The sequence below is a fragment of the Carassius carassius genome, chromosome 13 (assembly GCF_963082965.1).
Source record: "Carassius carassius chromosome 13, fCarCar2.1, whole genome shotgun sequence".
Lineage (NCBI taxonomy): Eukaryota > Metazoa > Chordata > Actinopteri > Cypriniformes > Cyprinidae > Carassius > Carassius carassius.
Window position 1 is genome coordinate 28,702,545 of NC_081767.1, and position 12,053 is coordinate 28,714,597.

Genomic DNA, 12,053 nt, shown 5'->3' on the forward strand with positions numbered 1-12,053 from the left:
GAGATTTACATTGTAGTATATGATTGTATTTAAACATCTGTGTGTGTTTCCATGCCTACATAGACACTTCCAGAATTCTCCCTCCAGTGCAGGAACAGAGTGGGCTGTTGTGTGACACAGCGTTTCCCAAACAGGCTCAATACAAACAAGGTTAAGCCAAAAAAGAAAAGAAAAAAGACTGTTGCTGTTTTAAAAACTACGCACTGTGCAGACCTCTATTCCAAGCCACAACAACTACAAAAACAACCAAAAGTCATTAATGATATGGGGTCTCAATGGAAAATTCCAGAATGGTTCTATTAAAAATGCCACGTATGGCGCTGCACTTTTTTCAGAGATAGAGAATAAGTAAGAGAGAGAAATAAGTCATTCAGTATGATCGCAGGGATCTGCTTTTGGTCCCATCTAGTTTAGCAGCACCAAGGACAGACGCCTACATATTGATCACATACCACACAGAATACTTTGTCAAAAATGAATGTCTTATTTCTGTCTTCACCCTGGTCAGCATCAGATTTACAGTGTGATGTCAGACATGTTGTGAGAACTTAGTGTAACTTAAAATGATTTATTTTCATTTCTTTTTTACATACTCATTAACATATTTTTATTACTATTTATTACTAGTTATATACTTATTACTTTTAATGTTATTTGTATTTATTTACTTTTATAAGATTTTTTTTTACTTACATGTATTTATTTATATAGATTTTTTAATTCCTCATATACTCATTTAATTTACTTATTTCAAATTTTTTTTTTTTTTTTTAGAATGAAACCAGGATATTCTAGAACTTCTAGAATCATTCTAGGAATTTCTACAAATGGAAAAATGAAGAACTGGACTTAATTATGTATCAGGAGTTGATTGGGTTGTGAAAAGTGCTCACTGCATACCAGATATTTATTCAGACTAAATGTCTTTTCTACCACCATGCTTGTGTAGATATTTGGCAACGTAAACCCATATGGTTGCATCTAAAATAATACTGTATTTGGAACTGTTCACCTACACTATTTTCACCATACTTTCAGCATTCTGGTCAATATTTGGTTTAGTTTGTTGGAAATTGAGTATTCTAATGCTATGGTTAATTGATTTGCCCTATCACTTGTAATAAGATCTTCTCCACATTAGTTTTCATAGGCTATGACTGAGAAAGGTTTCAGGACCATAAAACACATGTGGAATACTGAAAATCATTTTGTTTGGAGCCATGTGGTATTTTGCCATGCGTAAAGTTTTCAGGGCATTAAAATTGTAACATTGTTGGTATGATGTCCTAAAATAGAAGCTGTTATTGGATTTTAACAGCGTTGCCCTTTTTAAAAATGATTTATGTATTTAATGCTCTAATTTTTTTTTATGGATCAAGGAATTTGTTGCTGCCAATAACAATCGGCACATTTTAACACATTTTCCCCTTCATCCTTTCAAAGGAACAACCAGAGGACAAAAAGTCAGCACATTTGGTTCCACATCCACTCCAGCCTCCATCAATTTCCCTGTTAAGCCTGATGGGAGCACAGCATGTTCGTTTAAATCAACAAGCAGAATTTTTTTTGCAAATGACTTACTTATTAAGAGGCTGGTTTCTTTAAACATTTCCTTTTGTAATCCAATTAAGAAAATGGGTCAGTACGTAGTATGAAAAATAGCATTCAGTCATCAGACAGATAAGTCTGTCAAATAAGTAATTGGGTCAAAATCAGGTGTTTCTTACTCTCTCTATATAGACGTAATTAAACTTCTGTGGGTTTTTCCTGTCAATGGGATGGTATGTTGAAAATCAACTGGTGGTCTGTGGACGGGCTTGCGTCCAGTCAGGTAGTCTCTTTGGGCCTGTTTCAGTTGTTTTCTGCTTTTGTTCTCCTCTACAGTGAAAGTTTCAGCTATATAGCGTTAAAAATTGAGTAGGACAATATTAAAGTGAATCTCAGTAGGGTAGTAATTAAACCTGTTAACCTGCACCCCGACGTCCTCGTCCTCAAAGCCTCTCCCACACGCACATGCAAGTGATTATGAATAGATTAAATGAAACAGGACAAATTTAATCTTGACAAACTATGTATCATTATAAAGATCTAAGCCTCAAGCATCGATGACAGATCGCTGTTTTTTAATGGAAAGCTTATAAAGACTGTATTTGCTACATTTGTGTAAGCAGTTCACATAAAAAAATAAACATTGAAAACGCTGTACATACCAGATCCGTCGTAATAACGAGTCATAAACACACCCACAGCTGTAAATCCCGGTTTAGTTAGAAAGGTAAGGGTCCACTGAACGACATCTCATGAAGCACGTTTAGTCCAACGAAGCAATAACGTTGTAATATGGATCATAATTCCTTTGTTTACATTTCATTTCTTCAGCGACAGAATTGTTTGCGTCTGTTATGGAATAACTCACGATCGGAAACTGCGTCTTGGTAGTAAAAACACGGCACGGTTTTGCAGCGTACAGTGTCACAAACAGAATGAGGCGATCCACCGGAAAAAAGAATGAATGAAAAATAGGCGGAAAATAGTTTATTTGAATTTGGCGCTCTCTCCTGAGAGCTGGTGACGCGCTCTGACGCACCTGTCAGCTGATGGAGGCGGAACTTACAGCGATCGCATTTTTCCTGTCTTTCTTTTTATTTTAGAGAGTTTTTATATATGTGAGAGTGTGTTTTATGTTGAATGTGAATGTATGTGCATGATTACCATCTGTTTGAGTGCAAATCAGCCCAAATCAGCTCGCTATTACTGAATGGTCACGGCTATCAAAGTGAACGCGTCTATATGAATAGGGAGAGTGGATTATTTACTTCGGCACATTTGTGTTATTACCATCTGTATAAGTGGCCATCAGCACATCAGCACTTATTTGCATCGTAATTCATTGTAAAATATGCATCTCTAGCAATCTCAGGATGTTCTATATTGGCAAACAATGTTAAACCTTTTTTTATTTTTCTTATTATTATTATTTTTCTTACTCAAATTATTCTTATTGTATTTTTCTACTGCTCAAATAAATCATTTATATGATGTCTATATGAAGTTTATGTCTAGTGTTTTATAATTGAAAAAAACTATGCAGTGGTATGTTTACTGACTAAATAGTTTGTAGAAGCCTTCAATACTATTGGGGAATATATTTTCTTATATTTGGGGGGTGGGGGGTGTAGACATAGTCTCAGAAAAATATTTGCAGGAGTCTCATTTTTCATGATATTTTATTCAGATTTGAAATAGAAACTCATGAGACATGTGGCTTTCAACCCATTACTTTTCTAGATTGCTCCAGGACTCATTTCATGTATTGTTATATCAAATAAAAAAATATTTAAGAGTGGTAAAAAAAATTCAAGGCACTTTAGTGTCTATAACTTTTAATATTTTTGAGCATTATCAAATCTGGTTGATAAAAAGTGAAGCCCAAAGGGTCTTCTTTCTAAAGACACCACAATTATGTTTGTAACACACTGAAGTAGGAAACTATTACAATTATAAGTTAGTTAGAGCACTTTCAGCTGTGAGTCCCATAATGGGGGGTGCTGGCTAACAGGTTAACATCTTATGTAAACGGGAATATTTGAAAGCATGCAGCACAAACCTCAAAGTGTTTGCAAAGCACTAGAGGCTAAATTAAACATTAGACTATAAATTACAATAATGCACTGAGGTCAAGTTCAAAGTGAATGTTAATTTTGTGTAATTCAATTTATCAATGCCCTTAAAGCATGGGTAAGAAAGGTGACAAGGCTATAAATAGATTTAAAGTGATCGATTACCCAAAAATACACACTTTCATGTTGTTCTAAACCCGTAGGATTTGCTTTCTTTTAGGGGACACAAAAGATGTTTTGAAAGACTATACAAAAGAACCATAAAAGCATCATAAACGCCTTCTAAAAACACTTGATGCCTTTGTGTGGACTGAAATTTAAGCCATTACTGCCCTTAAATCTAGACATCCACCCATGTTGTAATGCCTGATTGATTGAATGAATCAGTCTTTTGAATTGTATCTTTTTAATTAATCATTTGATCTAGTTCACATAACCAGTCTGAATTATTTGTGAATAAAGACTTACATTTTGGTCAAAGGTATTGGATGACTTAAAGAAAACTTGAAATATAGTCTGCTTTGTGCCATTTTTGAAGTTTTAAAGCGCCATTCACCATTTATTCCATGAAAAACTAGCTGCATTCTCCAGAATATCTCATTTGTGTTCCAATCCAAGAAACAAAGTCATTAGTGTTCAAAACAACATTGGTAAATTGACTTACAGTAACTTTCATACTTTGTGGGAACTGTCCCTTTGTCGATGTTAAAAAGCAGTGTAGAAGTCTTATTCACACACCCATACACCATGTAATGTTGAAAAATGGATGCTTAATTAAGTACCAAAATTTATGCCATGTCTATCTGCTGAGAATATAGATGTCCTGTTTGGTATGCTGGACTTGCAGGTTTCTGAAGATCCTAATTGTCCACTGTGACGGTGGTCCCTGAGGCAGGTAACTGAAGTGTTCACTTCCTGAAGCTGAGATGTATAGTAACATCTGGCTCTCTGAACAGCCGTGCGAATGGGCATTGCCAAGAGAGAGACCTGCACAGACTTTGTCAGGTGTTTGTGCTCCGAGGGAAAGCTAAAGGAAGCAGTTTCAGTATAAGTTCAAGTTGATAATTCTACAATTGAGAGTTCATTGCAGCTTTCTGCTGTTTGCAGTGTGATCAAACACAACATCTGCTCTGACTTAATATGATTGTTTTTTTTCTTAAGATGCTTCAAATGAAGGGTAAAGGTCATCTTTCATTTGGATGGATTTGTTGAATTAAAAAGTGAAAGGCAAGAAACAAACAAACAATGAGAGGCTTTTTGGGGATCTTGAATGCAGTTCAAATGGTTTACATTTTGCAAAATTTCCCTTTCTGCTGTATCCAGTTTTGCTGCCCAAACAGACTGGATCCTCAAAGTATGGAGTCGTATTATGAGGAATCAACATTTACTTGAAATATTTTCAATAAAAGAGCTTGATGAATGCATCGACACACAAACATCCACATTTATACGTCAGTGACACCATCATAAACTTGATGATATAATTAAGCCCAATCGCGGTGTGATGACAAAGAGAGCTACTTTTGTTCTCAATGTTAGAATGAGTGTAAGAAGTTTATTTTAACTCTGTACCTTATATATAGATTTGCTTACATAAGCAGCACTCAAATTCTCAACCCCTGGAAGCAATGCTTTTATAATAATGGTAAATAGAGACAAATGAGCATCTCATTTTAGATTATTTTATTAGATTCATGCAGGTGCTTCATGATGATAATCAACTACAAACTAGGTCAGTCACACTCTAGTGCCTTTTATTAGCAAATAACACAGCCTGCTGTGCTGATTTTGGACAAACTTCTGGAGAATTAAGGAATACATTTCATAAAAAAGTTGATTATTTTTTTGGACATGAATTATGATGCTTTTATTAAATAATGAAGAGTTAAAGTGGATGTATCAGCTTTGTTTGGGAAGGATATGGCGATCTGTATTGCACTGACACCAGGCAAGGTTTGTCTCAGTCTTAATGGCTGTGTGTGTTTTGTTTAATGATTCCTTGCCATGTAGCAGATACTTTTCATCCAAAGCAATTTAGTATCCTGATTGCAGTTAGCTTCCCCCTAGAGAAGATGGCCAAGGACACAGTGTTGATTGCGATGGCAGTAATAGATCCTGCAACGTTTCTGTTGGCAGTCCATATTATTAACCATAAAGCCCTCTTGTTTTCTTTTTTTCTTTGACCTGATGTATTTGCTTTCACTGGTTGGCCTGTATGCCCAGCCCCCAAAGATTATTCAGAAATTGGACTTTTTGACTGTTTTATATATTCTCTTTATGAAGGTCCCCTTTCAGCAAACCTCTCCAGTCTGCTCTTATGTTTTTATTGCAATTTTCAGTGAGGGTCAAAGTTGATCTCATGTTTTTTAGCAGGAAAGGTTTCTACACGATCAGGGTTGCCAGTCTCTCTTGTGTGTGAACACAGAGGCAGTGTGCTTTGTGGTGAACATGGAGCCTGCAGTAATGGTTTGTCTGTCCACCGTAGATTATACCTAGATTATCTAATAAATCTGTTAAACTCATATGTGACCCTGGACCACAAAACGAGTCCTAAGTCACTGGGGTATATTTTTAGCAATAGCCAAAAAAAACATTGTATGTGTCAAAATTATCGAATTTTCTTTTATTCCAAAAATCATTAGGATATTAAGTAAAAATCATATTCCTTGAAAAGATTTTGTAAATTTCCTTTTTTAAATATATCAAAACTAAATTTTTGATTAGTATGCATTGCTAAGAATTCATTTGGACAACTTTAAAGGTGATTTTCTCAGTATTTAGATTTTTTTGCACCCTCATATTCAATTAGTTGTTTCTTTGCCAAATATCGTACGATCCTAATAAACTATACATCAATGGAAAGCTTATTTATTCAACTTTCAGATGATGTATAAATCTCTGTTGAAAGATATTGACACTTAAGGTTGGTTTTGTGGTTAACAGTCGCATATGCTCTAACATTATAAAACACTAAAACAGTTTTTTCAGGATTCTTTAATGAAAAGAAAATTCAAACACCATTTATTTAAAGTATTCTTTGTCAAAAAAAAAAAAACTGTCACTTTTGATCAATTTAATACATCCATGCTGAATAAAATTAGTAATTACTTTCAAAAGGGAAAACAACAGCAACAAAAACAATTGAGAAAAAAAAAGAATTGTAATGTATACACTTTTTACTAATGTTGCCAGAGATCAATTTATGTACACATTAAGCATATTCAAAGGTGCATTACAAATCATACCCTGCATTGATTTGCATTACCATTATATCGTTCCCAGTAATTCTCGAAAACTTCTATAATTTGGGGTTATGTAATAGTTTCCATTTCTGTGATATCTTAAAGTGGGTAGATTCTCTCACCGTTTATGAGTTATAGTCCTTTTTCCCCACTTGTATCCAATAATGTTTTAAACAGATATCAGCACTTGCTATTTTTTTTTGGAGAAAAAAGCAAGAAAAGCATTCAGAGAGTAAAAACATGACTAATGTTCAAATTTTCACTCAAAGTCTCTCATCTGTAGCAGTTACAAAACTGAATCCACGTTACAGTATATCAATCCTGTTTTCCATGTCTGGAGCTTCAGGGCCCATTTCTCCTAATCTAGGTTCTAAATTTGGATGGTTTGCCTCTATGAGGGTGAGTCAGAAAGATTTGATAATGAGATATATGGCGTGTGTCACAGCAAGTGCTCTTGGAAACATCAATTAAACTCATTGTTCTAATCATTTTGCTAAGTGCACATCTTTCATGCATGTTGCTTAATTTGTAAGTTATGTGAGCTGTGTTTCTGAGCTCTGTACATTTGTCACCACATGTACTATCTCCAGTGAGGGAGTCAGCGTGTTGACATGAAACCCCCCAGAGCATGTGTCGGATGACCAGGCTTGATTTAGCCAGGGTGTGGAAGTGCAACTGGCTAATAAGTATTCAAGCACTGTTTTTCCTGGCCTTTCTTTGACCCTCTGCATGGATGTATCTTCAAGAGCAGGAACGGGATCAGGGGGTGAGTGTTGACTCAGGCTGGATTGTCTTTGACCTTATTTATATTTGCCTGTGGGTGTGCTCAACTGTTAGGGATGAGTGAGACTCTCAGGGCTTTATTTACTAGAGATGATACAATATAGGATTGATGAAGTATAGGTGTATAGGATGATGAACACCTCAGATCTGAAGGCCAAAGATGAATAAAGTGCATTTACAGATACTAAGACCTCTAGTAAATGCCTCATTCTGTGTCTAGGAACACAATACATGTGGCAGAAGTTTGGTTGTATTTAAACTCAACTTTTTCTCAACTGACTGCAGTTATGTAGACTTGTTCTTATGTGAGATATAGCAGCCTTTTCTAAACAGATGTTACAGTGTTCGTAGTTTACTTGTAGTGAGTGCCATCTAGTGATGACAAGCTGGCAGTATCTTTCCGGAATCTTATTAACAATCCCACAAAGCAGCATTCAACTTTGAGTGGGTACTTCAGTTATAGAACCAAAGAAGAAAGTTTTAATTAGGTAAAAGCATTACTTTGAGTTCAAACAGTAACAGTGCATTTAGTGCCTGTGTGTGTGTGTATATATATATATATATATATATATATATATATATATATAATGCATATGAGCAGAAATGTTATATTTAAATATACTTTGGCTCATAAAGAATGCTATAAACATTGATAATCTCAAATTATGTATGCTATCAAGGCATATCTAGGGATAACCCAGTCGGTTAAAAAAATTCTAAAACTTATATGGAAAGTGGTCTCAGGCAGGGAAAACGATGGTTTTAAGTTACTTTATTTTTTTAGTTTTCTATTGTCTCTACGGCTTTATTGTGAGGTTAGAATCCAACAAGCCATTGTAACTGGAAATGCTTTAATTTACATTAAATCACACCTTTAGGTATGTGTGATGTTTCTAGTAAAGATATCATCTAGCAGAACCTCTGCAGCTTGTGCAAAAATCAATACCGCTCAAATTGAAATCTGTCGGCAGCTCTGCTGTGGCGCTGGAGGAAGCAGTCAAGGTAATTGGAAACTTCAGAAGCAGCACATTTGATATTTGTTCACAGGCAAGGAAATCCCATGGGCCATTTATTCATATCATATCATATGGGTACAGGATGGGCATCCCTGACTCAAAATCAATGTGATTGTCCGATTACACTGTAGATAGACTTATTACATGCTCGAGCGATTTTGATTCCATCCACTAGAGGGCAACATACAGTTTGGTTTCAAATAAATGTGTTTCACTATAATCTGCACTAGCATGCTCATAATGTACAACAGCAAGTTACTAATAAATAGGCTAAGACATTTGCACCTATTTGTTCTCCCATCTAACATCTGTTTAACAAGCTGTTTGCAGTTTGCAAGGTCCTTCTTCATTATACTCAGAACAGGACGAAAAAGACAGTGTAAACCGTCAAATTAGACCAAATAAGTCCTGGGACAGGCAGATCCATTCATTAAATGGGTCATGAACTGCCTTTTTGATTATTTTGTACTGTTCTCTGTGGTACTCTTATAATGTTATCAAGATTTAACATAGAAAAACATAATAATTCAGAAGCAATAAGCTATTTTCTGTCCTATTTTGACCTCCTCACCAGAGCACTCTGTTTGGATAGGCGTGGCAGATTGTAAACTCTGAAGTAAACGCCCACTGCTATGATTGGTTAACAATTGTGTATGTTTGACAGCCTAAATCCTTCATAGATGGATGCTGCTGTGATTTAGGCTAAAAATAAATAAATACGATCTGTAATAACAGACAAAGCGATAGTCAACACATAATAAAATCAGTTACATTCACTTGTGTGGTTCGACATTACTGTTGGATCCAATATATTCGGCACAGTATCGTCTTTTACTTTCAATCTTTCTGAAAATCCTGTGTCGAATTGTGCCTTGTTTGTAAAAGAATCCATGGTAAAATGAAGTGAACAAGCCAAGTTCTTACTGACACGGTCTGGAACTTCATTCAAAATAAAGTTCATCCATTGATCACTCATCCTAATGTTGGGATTAGAAGGAAGGCAATACAAAGTTGCATGTTTTTCCGCAACTTGTTGTCTTTGGAGCATCTTTATTGTTTGGTTTCTGCGTAGACCTGCATTTGCCTCTCATTGTTTACACTTCATGTGCAAATCAGTGGGCTGGGCTAAACAGGCAGTGATGTAGAAGCAGGCGTTAATCATCTGTGGAGGCGGGGTTTAGCCACACTATTATGTCATAAAATGGCACATTCCACAACCTGTTGTTTTAGTAGACTGACATCAGCTGTTTTTAGACTAACAAGAAAGTTTTGAGATCTGAAACTTACAGGATGTTTTTATAGTACTGTGACCCCTTCTATGTCAAAAGATCAAGGAAATTTTTATTTCTCAATTAATGACCCCTGTAAATAGCTCGAAGGAACAGTTTACCCAGAAAATAAAAATTTGTTGAAAATTCTCAATTCTCAGGCCACCCGAGATATAGATGAATTTGTTTCTTCACTGGATCAGATTTGGAGAAATGTACTATTACATCACTTACCAATAGATCCTCTGCAGTGAATGGGTGCCGTCAGAATGAGACTTCAAACAGCTGATAAAAACATCACAATAATCTACTAGTAATGAAAATGAATCCATGCGATCAATTAATGTCTTGTGAAGCAAAAAGCATTTTCAAGACGTTTCAACTTTTTGGCCAAAATTTTCCATAATAATGTTTCCTTCAGTGAAAAAGTCCATCCTCTGTTGTCCATCTGACTAACACTTGATCTGTGCTTATTTCTCTCCTGGGTTAGATGAGATGACTTGGTTTTGTTTTGTTTTTTACACTGGAGAAAGCAATTTTATAGATTGGGGACTAGTATTTAGCCGGAAGTAAGAGTTAATATCTTACCCATTCACTGGATCCATCAGTAAACAACTGATGCAATGCAACATTTTTTCAAGTCTGTTGATGAAAAAACAAACTCATCTACATAGTGGATGGCCTGAAGGTAGGACTGGACGATTATGGCCTAAAATCAAAACCTCGATAAATTGAACATTTTACCTCGATTACGATTAATGAACGATTATTTTGTTTCTGTTTTTTTTTTTTTTTTGCCCTCATAGTTCACTGACAAGGTTTTTACTGTAAATATGATTGACTATCAGCAGTTATTTTATCTATGTTCGTAACATTTCTTACTAGGGTTGGGTATCGTTTGAATTTTATCGATTCCGATTTTTATCGATTCCTAGTTTCGATTCCAATAAGATAAAAAATCCAATATAAAAAAATTAAGTCAAACATTTAGATGTCAAACATTTTCACATAGCATTCTGTTGCAGCTGAATAACATGAGCAAAAATAAGCAGCCTACAAAACACTGCAAGAGGAATTTTGCCTGTGATTAAAAAAAAATACCATAGCAAAAACAACTATATTAATATAAATTTCAAATATTAAAGTGTTAAAGACAAGTAATAAGATAAGGTCAGTAATAAGAAAGGAACAAACAAATCAATTAGCAATATCATAAATAAATACAACTAAACTAAATTTCAGGTACAGAAACTGTAATTAAAACTTTAAAAACACTGCAGAGTTTTCTTTTTATAAATAAAATAAAGATTAATCAAGTAAAGTTATTAAATATATTCAGTCAAGATCAGTGAATGGTTTTCTTTTGTTCTTTGATTAACATTAATGACAGGCAGCGCGTTTATTAGGCTGTTGTCTCTTTAAGCAAAAATACTGCACATGTGTGTTTTCTTTCTCATCTGTTTATGTTCACATAAGACAAAAACGGCTGCGTTTATGATGATATACTGATGTAGTTTTTTGTATCGTAGTTTCGACTCGGAACAACCTTTTCTACAGTTAAAATACACAGAACAGTCCGAGAACAGACACAAACCGGGAACCCGCAGCGCGACCGCTGATCTCTATTCACGCGCTTGTGCTTCATGTGCGCTGAACACAAACATGCTATAATAAGTTTTGAGATTCTAAGCTACTTTAGTGATAAAACACAGGACAGCGCTGACAACTAGTTTCTGTGTTCCTCTGTGCGCGCGATCTTCATAGCTACTGTTTATATGAGTGTTCGTGCCACAATGCAGCTGCTCGAACATGGTAGCTCGATATAAGAATACACATCCGATCGTCTAATCGCTTGAATGTCCAAACCATAAAACAAATACAACTGACAAAATTTAGTGAAGACGCAAGGCTCACCGCTCACGTGCCATCAGTATGTGTTGAACCGGCGTTCACCTCCGTGTTTTGCTTTTATGCCACTGACTGGAGAGCAGGGTCATGTGGCTACACACGCGCTAGTATGCTTTTAAGGGGGGAAGTGTTAACAGGATTAAAAAAACTAAATAACCGACATGGGAAAATTACGTCGGTTAGAGGTTATGAATTTCGGTTTTGATTATTTTTCAA

The 12,053-nt window shown here is 35.4% G+C and overlaps 1 protein-coding gene across 3 annotated transcripts in view; it reads left to right on the forward strand.

The window, feature by feature from the left end:
• LOC132156289 (tetraspanin-9-like) overlaps positions 1 to 12,053 on the forward strand; it is a 205,548-nt gene that overhangs the window by 13,999 nt on the left and 179,496 nt on the right. The window lies entirely within an intron of this gene.